Raw genomic sequence first — 14,404 nt, 5'->3', positions numbered from 1 at the left:
CACTGAAAAACAAAACACACTAACCATGAAGTTTTATAACCCAACTTGATGCAGTATTTACAATGATATCTTGTTGAAAACATGATAATCACACTGTTTACTGGAGTTTTATAACACAACTCATTATGATATTTACAACAACACATATAATTATGCACATTTTATTTGACTCACAAATAATCATACTGTATATGGAGCTTTATAACCTCAACTCAATACAATATATACAATAACATACACATATACATATGCACATTTTCTCTAACCAAAAAATAAAAGGATATGATGTCTGCACCAACAACAAAGGAATCCATAGTCTCACACCTCCACCCTTAAAAGTAGTATAGTGATTCACCTTCTTTCAAGGAAGTCCAAAATCCATTGTCAAAGTCAAACATGCATCCAATGTCTAGCACTATGATCCTTGCGCTACTTATTCTCTCAGTGAACAGTTGCTGACTCATTGTTCTAGGGCACAATCCCAATGACCAAAACAAATTCATTTCCCGACCTTCCCTTCTCTGCTACATAGTCCCTCGGAATATCTATTCATCCCCTTCCATGCAGTCACACACCTTCCAAGTTCTACTGGAATCCCCTTCTTTGTTATATAGTCCCTTGGGTGATCCAAACCTTGAGAATGTTTCCTTGAATCGGAAGGTCCAAAACCCAAGGCATATCCCTACCTGAAAACCATCATACCGGTCATAGGATGCTCATGGAAATCAATGGACACTATTGGGTACTAGTGTCTCACAATGACCCTACTCCTGAATGCTTTACCAACATATTGTCGCCTATTCCAATTCCTTTTGTTGTTGTTGCTAATTATTGCAGTTAGTTTCAACCACCCAAATCGGGCATTTCCATACTTCCTATACCAAGCACATAGTTGCCATTAGATTCAAAATAAATGGAAACAAATTCAAATCATACCTCATTGGTAGCTCGTCAATAAGGTACACATGAAATCGAATTTACAACCTGTCGCAACAAGCCAACTAGTTGTCTGATCAAATCATCATGTATAATCATATCTCATCCGGTTAGCTCAAAACACAACCATCATAAATCAGAATCACATGTAACCATCATAAATCAAAATCATAGATCACATGCATAATTAAAAACTGAAATAAAACATTGATACTTATCTTTCAATCGGTTCTTTGCTTCTACCTTCGTTCTTTTTCCTTTTTGTACACACATGAATCAATTGCCACACCTGAAAAGCAACTAATGCCTTCTCTCCTCTTCAGTCATGTACCTATACACAAAGTGCACATCATAACACATACACCCACACACATTGTACAACACCACAAAATACAAACACCTGCACATAGTGTACAACACAACACAATATATACCCAATGTATAACCCAACACATACATTGACACCTGTTGTACAACAACACACAATACATACACCTACACCCGATGTGCAACAAAATACATATACATGCATAGAGCACAACACAATGAATACACGTCACGATACAACAATTACACAATACACATAACATAGTACCACATATACACAACACAACATGTACGACATGTACACAATGCCATATGTACAACATGTGCACAACACCATGTGTACAACACCACACATACAACATGTACACAATTCCACTTGTACAACATGTACACAACATCACATGTACACAATGCCACCTGCACAATGTGTACACAGCACCACATGTACACAACACCACCTGCACAACATGTACACATCATCACATGTACACAACACCACCTGCACAACGTGTACACAACATCATATGCACACAATACTATATGTATAACATGTATACAACACCACATTCACATAGCACTACATGTACACAACACCACATGTACAGAACACTACATCTACAACATGTACATAACACCAGATATACACAACACTATATGTACAATCTGTACACCACACCACATGTACACAACACCATATGTACACTGCACCACATATACAACATGTACACAACACCACATATGAAACATGTATACAACACCATATCTACACAACACTACATATGCAACATGCATGCAACACCATATGTACACAACATGTTATGCAACCAACTCACAAAATAGAAGAAGAGATAGATCAATGAATTCAAAATTAGCCTCTTCGAGGGGGCAACCTCCTTTACATTACACAAATGAACAATTATTGGATGATACAAATGACAAGAGCTCCTTTCTATATATAGGATTCGAAGGGGTCACAATATAATCAGAGCCTACAACAATAATATTATAAGGGCACAACAATAACAATAGTGGGCTTTTATGGGGCACAATAATAACAATATGGGGACAACATGGGCACAACAATACAATAAGGGGATTTCACTAATAACAATAAGGGGCTACACTAGTAGCATAGGGACCTAACATGCCCCTCTCCTTCAAAAAAGTGTTGTCCTCAATGCTTGAGAAGTTATGGATGCTTCTGTATAAAATTCTCATCCTCCCATGTGGAATCTTCAGTGGCTAAGTTCTTCCACTTGATGAGATACTCTGAAATTGATTGATTTCGTAGTTGTCGAGTTCTTATTTTTGTGACTGCTTCAGGTTCCAATATGATTTTTCCTTCCTCGTTAAGTTTTGGAAATATTGTTTGAACTGAGAGATTGTCACCTATAACCTTCTTTAAGCATGAAACATGGAAAATTGGGTACACTTGGGAAGATGCAGGAAGCTCCAATTTGTATGCCATAGTACCAATATTTTGCAACACCTTGTAAGGACCATAGTACTTTGGTGATAATTTATTATCCTTCTTAGCTTGCTTGAGGGAAATTTGTTTGTATGGTGTTTAGTCAATTCAATGTTCTTAAATTTCTTACATAAATTATCAACCAGAGTTGGTAAACTTGTGAAGTGCAAGTGCACTATATATGCTAGAAGCCTTTTTGAGTTTATTAAGATGATGATTGTGTTTGTTTTAAGGATTTTCTTTATTCCTATGTTCCTAATGAAAACTGAATATTTACAATTAAATTCCTACAATCAACTCTTGAAAAGGAAAGTAAGACAAGCTATCATGATCCTATTTAACTGACTATTGTTAGTTTCAAAAAAATTACTATGCAAGATGATGGAAAATAATAACTACTTTGTGAATTTTGTGAATATTTAAAGATAATTTGTGTTTTTGAAAAGAACTAAAAATAAAGTTATTCTAGAATTTATAACTAATCTACTTATGTTCTAGAAATAAAATTATTTCTGCTCTAAAAAGAATCTCTTTTATAAAGAAATCTATGTTAAGATCTAAACACACTGGAATTAACAATTCTATTTGAAATAATAAATTGAAAACAAAATGAATGCGATCTGATCAAACATAATTACTATGGAAATAAGAGGGCTATGTACATAGTGATATTTTAGAAAGCATACAAATGACTTGAAATTGACAAACAACAAACGAAAGATTGTAAACAAATAATTACAAAGAAATTGAAGATGTGATAATACAATTATGAAAATAATGAAAGAAAAATGAACTGAGTTAGAAATAAAGGAAAGAACCTTGACTATCTGCAGGGTCCCTCCAAAACACAATAGGTTTTAAGACTTTAATTCAACAACTAAATGCGCATGAGATTGACGATAAATACTTCTTCAATTAAAAAGAACAGAGTTATGAAACTTCAAACTGTTAATTAATGATTACATATATGTGTCCTCGCTTTCTGTTTTCAGAGTTATATATATATATATATATATATATATATATATATATATATATATATATATATTGTGCTCAACAGATTCAAACTTTTATGCCTTAAAAAATTAAAACAATCCTAATCTGAATTCTAATATTATAACGGAGAAATAATGTTTCTCAACGATTTGCTATTTGGAAAGAAAATCGGAGAGTCGTGATCTATTTGAACTCTCGTTGCTTTGTTTATCCACGTATTGACCTGCTTCTTTGACTGCGCCACTGGGTGATTTCCTTGATGATTTGGCTCAGGCGAATAGGAGGAGATCCATGAGGAGATCAATCCCCATCTACCCATGTGCTTCTTTGCTTGGCTGGCATACTGGAATCCGACAAACCATGGAGATAGCTGCAGAATCATGAAACAACTACAAAATCGTGTTAATTCTGTATCTATTACAACCTTTAACTAAATAATAAGGCACATTAATAAATATGAAAAATAAGACATCTGAGTACCTTACCATGTCAAAATATATAGTTTTACTATTTATTTGAGTTGATAGCAATGAGAAAAAGAGGAAAAATGGTTAGAAATGGTGTCAAAAACAAAACAGTCATGAGACTCTACATTCCCCCATGCTGTGGTCTTTTCATGTCCTCATGCAAAACAAAAAATTGATGTCTCCTGTTTAATTACTGAATTTCTTTTGAGACCTCTGCAAGTGCATCCAACTTCATCTTTTTCCCTTTCTTTCCACTGCCATCCTTGGCCTTTTCATGAGAATCTTGTACTTCACGTTGATGACTTGTCTTTGTAAAGCTTTGTTTCTTTGCTTCAACTTCTTATTTTTCTTATACCACAGATTTAAGTGTAAAATGAGATTGTCACTCTTAGCTATTTGGATTTCACTTTGCGCCTTTAGGGTTTGATTCTCCTTCTGAATGTACCTGTTTAGTGTCTCCAGCTTGAAAATTTCTTGTTTTAAAATATTTATTACTGGAGGTTCTTGTGGTTTACTAAACTAGACTTCTTCTTGATTTGAAGCTGATGTTTTTTCCACATCTCTTTTCTCTGAAGACTCAATATAATCTTAAATCTCCTACTGTATAGGATCAATTTCAGGTGTTCTTCGACCTGGACTCTGAGGAGGTGTGATGAAAGTTGGCGAAGAAACCCTTTAATCTTCCTCTGCTTCTAAGTCGATATGGTCCATACTTTTTGAAGGCCATTCTTTTGTTGCTATATTGAGTCCGATACTTCTTCTTAAGATTTTCACAAGAGGTGTTAGAGCCTAGATTTGCCTCAGGCTGAAAAGATAAGGTTCTAGGTCCACATCAAACCACGCTCAGCCTCGTAGCTAGCCCTATGAGGACATGAGAGGGCTCTCTCCGGGTTGATCTAGGCAAAAAACAAGCAATGGGGCTCGAGATGACTGATTTAGCAACTAATTTTAGGCTAGGTATTAAGTGCAAAGGATTTGATTTGAGTTTTTGAGGGTTTTTGGTTGGAAATAGGGAAAGGCAAATTAGGCTCGGGGATGAGGCACAGTTTCTGTAGAGTTCTGATTGGGGCAATGAAGGAAATCGTTTTGATGCTTTAAATTGAGTGAATGGATAGATCAGACTGGTGAGGAGATAAGGAGAGCAAGAGAGTCTCAAGAATTCTCCTTAAACAGATGAAAACATGCAAATTTAAACAAATTCTAAGGCAGAGCATAACAGTTAATGGATTCCACCTTAATCACTCATTTGTTCAAATTCAGAAGAAAAGAGAGGAAAATGATACACATAACACTAATGAACTTACAATTACGTAGAGAAGCACACCATCAAAACATAAAGCCACATGGATCCAAAACAGTGCTGCAAAACCCCGGTCTTTCCTTAGCCAAAAATGCATAGATAGAATGTACAATGATATTCCAAAGCAATCCCTAGTGTCCAACCCTGAAAATGACTTAGAAATTACATGATATAGACTAGCCCAACCCATTCCCTTGCCTCTAGGGGTTGAGCTCATCATTCTAGGAGTTGTTTCAACCAATTCTAAACAAAGCACTAAAATCTAGGCAATCAAAACAACTTGCCTCTATAAGGTAGGAAACTGATTCATTCGTTAAATTTTCACTTCTTAGTGAATGAATCCTCTAGAACAAGTAAATAAGTGCCAAAATTACATCATGTTTATCCAATTACATCAAGATAGATAAAAAATTACATCACAAAGCAAAACTAGTCAAACTGGCCGAATTTCTGAGCTGGAAGGTGAAAAATTGGGCAAAAAACCTCTGTGCGCCGCGCCAATTTCTCTGTGCATCGTGCCACTTTGAGACTGAGTTTGAGGCACTTCCTGAAGTCCAAATTGAGCCCAAGTGTGCTTGTTGGAAAGCCCTGCCTATCTACTTTCAAAATCAAGTAGAATTTATGACTTTTGTGCCCATTTTCCCCTCTAAAACTTCAATCTCCCAAGACTGCTTCCTGTGTGTGAAATTAGGGGCAGAGAGGTCATTTTTAGGGTGTTTTTGACCTCCTGAGGACTCAAAACTTGCCCAAACTTCTTGGCCATGCACCAGCAGTCATGATTTTTCATGAAAAATCCAAAAATATAATTTTTTTTGCATTTGGAGCCTCCTATCATAAGCGCGCGCCACGTGGCGCGGCGCACAGGGAAGGCGCGACGCATTGGGCTTGAGGTGCGGCGCATAGAGCCTGTGCGTAGTGCTTTTTGCAGGAGACTTTTGGAGGCCTTCCTGGTGTCAAAATTGGGCGTAGGATAGCTCATTGGAAAGGTATTTGAGTCTACTTTCCAACCCAACTAGAATTTTTCAATTTGGAGTTCATTTTCCCTATCAAAAATCAAATCTCCCAAGACTGGTCAAAATGTGCCAAATGAGGCTGCCTCAAGGCAGAGTGCTGTTGCAGTCAACTTTTGAATGCCTTACACAACTCCAAATTTAGCTCAGATAGCTCATTGGAAATCTCTTTGTGTCTAGTTATCATTTTACTCATCCAGAAAGTCTTTTGGCTGACCAATCTAGGAGAAAACTTGATTTTCCCAAGGTCACTTCAGAGGTGCATCAATTCTCCCGAGGCAATTGTATTTTTGACATTTCTCTAAAACCATGACACCTGTGTAAAAAGTGAAGGAGGTTTTTCTTCCTTGGCATTTTTTGGACAAAAACCTCTCTCATTTTTCCCAAAATTCATCTTTTCTTGCTCAGAAACATCATTTGAGTAAAACCTACCCCGATGTGTGGAACAAGAGATTTGTCGAAATGAAGCGAAATGAAGGGGATATGGAGCTTATAAATTCTTGAGGAAATTTTTGAAGTAGGGAGGGATGTTAGGAAGTAGGGGAAAGTGTAATCTCAGAAATTGAGTGAGGGGAAGGGGTCCAAAAGGGCGAAACACAGGCCTAACCTAGAAAATTGCCAAGTTGTAGCAAGAAACTAGGGTTTGTGCAAAAATGATGAATTTGGGGAATCTCAATGATGGGAAGTGTTTAATAAGGTACATTAAGGATAGGGGAAGGTGGATGAACATCAAGATACAATTTTTGCTGATGATTTGACCGTCCAAGAGAAATTGCCTTCAAAACCCTAGGAGAGGGAAATGACCTTACCTAGTCGCAATTGAAGCATGAACAAGGTGTAAAATGACCCAGTGGAACTTGACATGATGATAAAAACACTCTGAATGATGGTAGACTCAGCTGAATAGTGACATGGACCGACATTTGGACAACTTTGGAAGGAGTACAAGCAAACCCTAGACCTAATGCATAGTGACCAAATTTTGCTTGAAGACTCACTGAAATGACAAAATTTGACCTTGACACCTTAAAATCACTTTGTAAGAGTATGTTTGATCATTGAAGGAAGGCTAGAAAGACTGACACTAACAAGAGGCATTTGAATTTTTGCTTTCTTTATTTCTATTTTAGACTTCTCTATTTTGGGTATACTCTTTGTCATTTGGCTGGATTTCTTTCTTCTAACATATTTATTGTTTATATTCTCTAAAAGTTCTACAATAGGAATGTCATCCTCTGACTGCTCCTGTGACTGTTGTTGTCCTTGTTCTACTGGTCCTTCAATTTTTCTTTTTCTCCTTCTCTTGGCCTTGCCGCTGCTTGGTTGTTCTTGTTCCAATGGTTCTTCAATTTTTCTTTTTCTCCCTCTCTTGGCCTTTCTGTTGTTCGATTGTTCTTTGTTATCTTCCTTAAAATGGCTCCTCACTAAAAATCTTTCCCAATTATCACCCATATTTTTAAGATGAAATTCAACAAGGATTTTAACAAGACCATGGTGATACATGATGTTGTCTATAAACTAAATTTTCCTTTGAAAATTCCCTGACATCTTTCTTAGAATATTAAATAAGAAATATGGAAGATTTATTTCATTATCCTCAATAAAATTCATCAGTAGTCAGATATGATAGAAAAACATGCATCCAAACCTCCCTTTGCAAGTAACAAAATTTTGAATTATCAAAAGTAAATTTGTCCACTTACTTTTCAATGTTGTGCTCGGAATGACCTTCTTGAAAATGGTGGTGTCCATACTAGGGTTCTTTAGACAAACCTTCCAATCTTCTCTCTCAATACCTCTATTTTTAAACCATTTTTCTCCAATTCAAGGCAATCCAATAGCTTTGGCAACAAAGGATTCTGTCATTGTAAATTTTATGTCCCCTATCTCGACTTCCACCCCATCAAAGGCTCTGGCAAAGGATTTGGTTACTTCTTTGTGGAAACCGTCAAATTTCTCCACAAACTCCAACCACTACACTTTCTGCAACAATTCTCTTGTCTGTGGATATCCTTCTAAAAAAATTCTTCCTGTTGGTTCTGTTATGACTATAACTCCCATGGCTGAGAAGCTTTGTCTCAAGACTTGTTTGTTTAACAGGGTATGAGGGTTTTAGAGTAATGAGGATGAGAGTGTAAGTGGTAAGGGTATGAAGAAGTGCGACATAATCTAATCATTGAGAGCATGATTTGGGTGATCAGATCAATAAAACCGGGATGTGGGTTGGAGCGTAGGTAAAATGATGAGGAGTGAATGGCGGATTAGATCCGATTTGACACGATAATATCAACTCTTAGTAATAATGATTTTGAATTTGGTAGTATGATGCCCTATGTAATTCATACAATTAATTTTTTTTGATCCCTATTATTAAACTGAAGAATTACATACCTTTGAATTATTGCTTTCTAACCTTTGGTTGTCGTCCTTTGTATTGTCTTCAGGTGCTTTGTAGTGGAGGGAGTCAATCACTCTTTCAATTATTCCATCAGAAATTTCTATCAAATTCGCTACAGAAATCAGTTAGAGTTGCAAAAACTCAATAATTTTGTAGCTATTTTATTTTCAAAAAAGAAAAGAGTCGAACATAAAGAAAATGGGTTTAGAACAGATGTGAAGAAAATTTAAGGTGTCAAAAATTGATTTTCACCTTATATTTTCTGTATAAACATGCCAACCATTGTTGGTTTTCAAGTTTATACATTTTTTTTTGATATATATATATATATATATATATATATATATATATATATATATATATATATATATATATATATATATATATATATATATATATATATATATATATTTATTTATTATTTTTCAGAAAGAAAAAGACTTTTGGAGATCAAGTTGGAGAAGAAGGAAAATCCTTCTTCACCAACTTTAAATCAGTATTATCTTGCAAATATTTGATAAATTCTTCCTTGGTCAATGGTTTATGATAGATTCTCAGTCGATGACCATTCACAAGAAAAGTGATCCTTTCTTCATCAATAGTTATGATCCTAACTGCACCATTTTCAAAGAATGTTTCAATCTCGTAAGGCCCAAGCCAATGAGTTTAAAATTTCCCTTGGAAATCTTTGAACTTTGAATCAAAAAATAATGTCCAATATCCTCGCTGGAATTTTCTCTCCTTGATATATTTGTCATGCCATATGGATCTTTGTTGTTGAACTAGATTGGTTCTTTAGATTTCATCTTGTCTTATCTGATCAAGTTCATTTAATTGCTCCATTCTTTGCTTTTGTGCTTCTGAAAGATAAAGACCCAACTTGACTATTGTCCTAAAAGTTTTGACTTGAAACTCAATAGGAAACAAGACTTGTTTTCCATAGACAAGCTCATAAGGAGTATGTCCTGTAGTATTTATCCATGTGGTACGGTATGCCCATAAAGCTTTTGGAAGCTTTTCTACCCAATCTCTTCTATGCAGATGCACAATTTTGGTGAGAATTTCTTCAATGAATTTATTGGTGGACTCCACCTATCCATTTGCTTGAGGATGATATGGAGTAGACTTTTGATGTTTGATTTTGTATTCCTCCATTATCTTCTGTACCAACTTGGATGTGAATTGAGTACCTTGATCTGTTACAATTTCTCTTGGAACACCAAAATGAGTAAAGATATCCTAAAAAAGAAATGAAACTATAAAATTTTTAGTAGCAGAAATAAGTGCTTTAGCTTCTACCCATTTTGTAACATAATCAATGCAAACAAGAATGTACCTTTTTTGTCTCGAAGGTGGATTGATTGGACCAACAAAATCTAGAGCCCATTTTTCAAAAGGCTCAATAAGTACCTAAGGTTGTAGAGGCATCTCATCAGAAGGAACAAGTTTCCCCATCCTTTGACAACTATCACATCTCTTAACATACTCTTTGGCATCCTTAAAAAGGGAAGGCCAATAGTATCCTAAGAGAAGGACTTTGTAAGAAGTTCTTTTGTCAGTGAAGTGTCCTCCACATGGATCATCATGACAAGCTTTCAATATCTCTGGTACTTCATATTCTCTCACACACCTTCAGATGATCAGATATGGACCTGTTTTATACAATTATTCATTTATCCATGAGCAAGATGCACTAATTTGAATTAACTTCCTTTTTTTTTCTCAAGGAGACAAGTATGAAGGTAATTTTCTTATAGCTAATTAGTTAACAATGTCTGCAAACATGGATATTTAGTAGATACTACAAAAATATATCCCTCAGGAAAATTATCTTCTACATGCATGTCATTGTTATCATTTTGAATCCTTGACAAAAAGTTATCAACTGTATTTTGTTTCCCAGGTTGATCCAAAATAGTAATGCTAAACGCTTGTAGAAACAACAACCATCTAGTGATTATGCCATTAGTGATTAATTTATTCATTAAGTATCTAATTACAAAATGATCAATATGTACAAAAGTTTCATAAGCAGTAATATAATGTCTGAATTTATTGATGGCATGAACAATAACTAAAAACTCCTTCTCTGTGACAATATAATTTAACTCTGCAGGAGTCAAATTTTTACTGGTGTAATAAATGGCATATGGAGTTAAGTATTTTTTTCCTAGTATAGCTCCTAAAGTTGTGTCTGAAGCATCAATCGAAATGTGAAAAGGTAATTTCCAATTTGGTCCTCTAATAATGGTTGATTCAGAGATTTTTCCTTTTAATGACTCAAAGGCCTTTTGGCAATCATAATTCCAATTGAATTCATAGCCTTTTGTGAGTAATTTGAAAATTGGAGATGCAATTTTTTAAAATTTTTCTACAAACCTTCTATAATAACCATTAAAACCAAGAAAACTACTAACATCTCATTGATAGGTTCGAATTGATAATTTAGAAATAACTTATACTTTAGATGCGTCCACTCTAATTCCATTTCCTGAAATATGGTGGCATAAAATAATTCCCTCAGTAAACATCATAAAATATTTTTCATGGCTTAGTGAGAGATTTGCCTCTTTACATCTAGTGAGAAATGTTTCCAAATTTTTAAGAGATTCTTCAAAAGAATTTCCATAAACTGTAAAATTGTCCATATACACTTCCACATAATCATGAATTAGATCAGAAAAAATGTCGAATACTGCTCTTTGGAATGTTGTAGGAGCATTACATAATCGAAAGGGAAGTACTTGATAAGTATAAGTTTCCCATGCACAGGTAAAGGTGGTTTTATCTTGGTCTTCTGGGGCTACTTGGATTTGGTTATACCCACTAAAACCATCTAAAAATGAAAAATATTTCTTTCCTGCCAATGTGTCTAAAACTTGATCTATGAAAGGAAGTGGAAGGTGATATTTTAAAGTGGCTTTATTCAATTCCCTATAGTCAATACACACTCTCCATTTTCCATTATTTTTTGGAAGAATTACTAAGGGTGAAACCCACTGACTGTCTGATATTGGATAAATGAAATTGACATTCAACAATTTTTGTAGTTCTTCCTTAACAATCTCCCTTAGATTTGGATTCATTCTTCTTTGAGGTTGTCGAACTGGTTTGGAATTTTCTTCAATGTAGATATGATGTTTACAAGTATTAGGATCAATTCCCTTCATGTCAGTATATTCACATGTGTAAGCAGAGGAATGTTCTTGTAACATCTTGATTAATTCTTTCTTTTGAAATTCTTCAAAATTATTGTTGATATTCAAAGTTTTTCCTAGAAATATTAGAATTGTAGAATTGCCAATTTTTTCCATAGAGAGCAAAGATAGTTGACAAGATGATAAATATTCAATATTACATTTCTCTTGAAAACTCTGACTAGATTCACAATATGATGAAGATTCATTATTTTCCATTAAATTTAAAATTTGATCTTCTTCATCTAATTGTGAAGTAGCAAAGATTGGTCTTATATCGAAGTCATCATCTATCCATTATTCATATTCAACCTCTACTGTTGTTTTTGCTGGTGGATACAATGTGAATTTCTTTGTTGTACTCCCATAAGAAATGAACATATCACCAGATCTACAACTTATGAAAACATCAACTGTAGCTAGCCATGGTATTCCTAGAATCAATGGATGTCATCCTAAGTTATTCTTGGGTGTTAAAATCATAAAATCAACAGGGTATTACCAAGAATCAAAGGATACATATATGTCTTCTAATACACCATCAGGTTTGATTACAGATCTATCTACCAATTATAATATTGTAGGTGTATATTGAAGATTAGAAAGTTTTAATTGATTCATAGTTTGCTTACTCATGATATTTATGGCTAATCCTAGATCAATCAATGTATTTGGGATCTCTACACCATTGATTTTTGTTTTCACAATGGGACTTCCTTGATCAAGATATTTTTGAATTTTTGTTTTAACCATCATGATATTTGCAATTTTTCCAACAAGTTGAATTCTTTTGATTTCTTTTCTCTTTCTTCCAGGCCTTTTTATGTTCAAGTCCCTATTTGTTTTTGCAAAAATTAATATTTCCTTAATGGATTGAAGCAAATGAATCTTTATGAAAACATTCTTTAGTTCATCTAACATGTTGTAATTAGGCAATAAAATTTGTTTTTCTACCCCTTCATTAATTTTTAATCTTTCAGGGAAAGGTGGTTTTGAAACAAATACTGAAGGTTGTTCCATAATAGGAGTTGAGTTATTTGAATGTGTTGGAGTAACTTGTTTTTGAGTTTCTTCTTTTTTATTATTAAGAGAATTTTCTTCTTCAGAGATCTTTTCTTTTTCACTTTCTTGAATAACAACTGAGGGGGGACTTATTTTCTAATATTCTACCAGATCTAAGTTGAACATTATTTAGATCTAGTGGAGTTATCATGTAGGTTTGAAAATTTTGTCCTTCCATATTGTAAACAGGTTGTGAATTTTTATTATTATTTGGATTTGGAAGTGGTTGGACAGGAAATTGATTTTTCCTTTGAGGAAATGGTAATGAAAGTTGTGGATTTACATTGTGAGGTTGAGTTTGTTGAACAGGCCGAGGATAATATTTTGGAGGAAAAGTAGGATATGATTGTTGAAATTGTGGAAATTGAGGATATTGAGGGAATTTTCCATAAGGATTTTTCCATCCTTGTGACCAAGGTTGTGGCCAAGATTTCCAAGGCATTGGGGTAGTCCAATTACTTTGCGAAGATTGTGCAAATGGTTGAGTATTAAAACCTTGAGCTGTATTTCATTGTGGATTCTGCCAAGGTCTTTTAACAATAAAACAAAGAGGATCTATCTGATTTGATACTCCTTCTTCTTGATAAACAACTTTAAGACCTGGTATTGAGGGACATTCTTTTGTATCATGATTTTTTGCACAAATAACACAAGTTTCTATACTTTTCAAATCAAGAGGACGTTCTCTCAAGGCATGCTTCTTTTTGCACTTAGGACAAAAAATGGACAATACAACATTTTCAGCTTTTCTTGTTTTGTATATTAAGGGTGTCAATTTGTTCACTAAGATTCCCTAAAATATCTATTTTAAAATTATCAAGTGAATTTCCTAATTCTTCTCTACTTACCGTCCCAACTGCAGATTTATTAATCCTTGATAGAAGAGGATCTCTTGGATTTTTCCTAGTTCTTGCTTTGTCTCTTGAAATGTGTATGCACAACTCACAAATTTCTCCTAGTGATAACTGAGAAATGCCTCCCTTACCCAATAGTTTGAGAAGATCAATTGAATCATCTCCAATTGATTTCAATAAGAGATCTTTCAAAGTTTCCTCATCTAGATTATTCTTTTTTTCCCTTTTTACATTGTAAGCAAATCTTTCAACGAAATCTTAAAGATTTTCATTTTCTTTTTGTGTCATTTTAAAGACTTCATCTTTAATGTTATAGGGCATATAGTAATCCTTATATTTATCTAAGAATGCAGTTTTCATTTGTTCCCATGTTCCTATGGAGTTTATTC

The sequence above is a fragment of the Pinus tabuliformis genome, chromosome Q (assembly GCF_031772625.1).
Source record: "Pinus tabuliformis cultivar Carrire ecotype Pingquan chromosome Q, CPIR1, whole genome shotgun sequence".
In the NCBI taxonomy this organism is placed as follows: Eukaryota; Viridiplantae; Streptophyta; class Pinopsida; order Pinales; family Pinaceae; genus Pinus; species Pinus tabuliformis.
This window is presented reverse-complemented; position numbering follows the sequence as displayed.